This window comes from Nerophis lumbriciformis, linkage group LG26, assembly GCF_033978685.3.
Source record: "Nerophis lumbriciformis linkage group LG26, RoL_Nlum_v2.1, whole genome shotgun sequence".
NCBI classification, from domain to species: Eukaryota; Metazoa; Chordata; class Actinopteri; order Syngnathiformes; family Syngnathidae; genus Nerophis; species Nerophis lumbriciformis.
Window position 1 is genome coordinate 27252899 of NC_084573.2, and position 2102 is coordinate 27255000.

General features: G+C 35.0%; 1 protein-coding gene across 9 annotated transcripts in view; it reads right to left on the reverse strand.

Annotated features, from left to right (window-relative positions):
- Positions 1-200: 200 nt before the first annotated feature.
- Positions 201-2102, reverse strand: part of gphnb (gephyrin b) — a 367471-nt gene continuing 365569 nt past the window's right edge. For 5 of the 9 annotated variants that reach the window (XM_061987072.2, XM_061987071.2, XM_061987066.2 and 2 more), the window contains one exon: positions 201-2102. This exon is cut by the window's right edge and continues 382 nt beyond it. The gene's annotated coding sequence lies outside the window, so the exon portion shown is untranslated. The other 4 variants (XM_061987064.2, XM_061987067.2, XM_061987073.2 and 1 more) reach the window with 2 other exon arrangements.

The window sequence follows — 2102 nt, forward strand, 5'->3', positions numbered from 1 at the left end:
AGGCTACAATTACCTTTCATCAAATATTCCACTTTGAAATGTTTTTGAGGAAAATATTGTGTAAGTTTTCTTTTACAAAAAGGGCATATAAAAAAACACCTTAGAATTGAAGTGTAAAAAAACAAAAAAAAACCCAACTTACATTGTTTAAAAAAAAAAAAAGTATCAAAATCAATGGTGTTATGAATGATTGACCTATTAAAGGATCCAATTACTTTACATCAAATATTCCACTTTGAAATATTTTTTGGGGAAAATATTGCATATTGTGTGTGATTGCCATATGAAAAAGTTTCTTTGAAAAAAAGGGCATATATTAATAAAAACTTATAATTGACGGATATATTTTAAGTTGATCGAGAGACTTAGGTGTTGAAAGTAAAAAAAAAATAAATAAAAAAATAAAAAAAGACTTATTTTAAACACTCAAGTAAAAGTAGTCACCTATTTATGGCGATATAACAGGGCTACTGTTAGCAAATGCTAATTCGTAGCTAGCTTGTGTGCTTAGCTGTTGTGTAGCTGCTAGTACCCTCGTACCTTGTAAATGACTCGACTAAAATACACAAAAATACCAACCTTGTGTGCTAGCTAATTTGTAGCTAGCTTGTGTGCTCAGCTGTTGTGTAGCTGCTCGTAGCCTACAGGCTGCCATGTTTCCCTTTTGTAAATGACTTGCCTAAAATACAAAAAAAATACCAACCTTGTGTGCTATCCAATCAATAGCTAGCAAGAGTGCTATTGTGTGCTTAGCTGTTGTGTAGCTGCTAGTAGCCTATAAAGCCTGTCATGTTTCCCTTTTGTAAATGACATGACAAAAATACAACAAAATAAAGTCTGTGTGCTTATCGGAAGACATTTAGATGTTAACTGGCCGTAAACGCAGCGCAGGGTGCTTGTATCAAAGATTTTAAATGCAAAACGATAACATCCGACACGTGTTTTTCAGCTGATACCGGACCGATAGCCGACCTCCCCCTAATCCTGACATGCTAATGCTAACACTTAGCATGTGTCATGTACCAAGCTGAATAACTGAGGTGGTACGGCGGCAAGACTGGCTAAAAAAGCCAATGTTATAATGCTAACAGTAGCAAAACCGATTTTTTTTTCAATTCATGCATTTCTCTCAAAAACATGGTCTGCTGTAGTTTGTTAGATATATTTTATTAGAAAAAAAGAAACCCAACAATAACCTTTTTTTTTTTTTTTTTTTTTTTTTACATAATGATCAAGGATGTTTTATTATCATCGTCTCTTTCATCAGTTTCAGCATCATTACAGAAAATTTTAATAATAGTACAGCGTTGTTCAATGTCTCCTCATTGCTTAATAATAATAATAATAATAATAATTATAATAATAATTTCCTTAGGAGTGCTGGTCACATATCTGTACAATATGGTTCTTTTTTTTTTTTCCTGTACAATTTTTGTGAAGTCGGTTAAAAAGGCTGTCAGTGCTTTTTTTTTTTCTTAAATAGTTGCTCAAATAAAATATATTTCCCCTCCCCCCCCCACAAAGCTCATCCCTGGGGGTTTATAGGAAATATCCCACCCGGTCGCCGCAGATTTAAGGAAGCGTTATCGTCTGACAATACCCCCCCCGCCCCCCGGCCCCCCAGGCATTTGGCACCGCGCACATAAACAAGACTCACGAGATAAACGACAAGCGAAGCTCTTTGTGAAGCCGATATGATGCATACTAACAGGAGAAAAAGTGTCACCTTGCCGGGCGCTCTCCAGAGAAAAAGACCTCCATGTGCCCCCTCCCGCCTTTTCCTCTTCAGCTGCAGCACCGTGGGAAATTTGAAGTCTTCCTCTGTTTTTTTTTTTTCCTTCATTTTTGAAAATAAAAGGGATTAGAGCTTTTTTTTTTGTATCCACTAAAGATGAGAAAATAATATATATATTTTTGTCCTGGCAGGCACCTACAGCTGTCTATTAAAATGCTACTGCTATAGATAAGTCTAGCATTGAACACACAAAGCAACTGCAATGAAAGCAACAACGTTGCCTTAATATAATAATGGTAAGAAGAATAATCATAATAATAAGAAGAATAATCAATATATTACAGAATAAATCTCTTTTTATAATTAG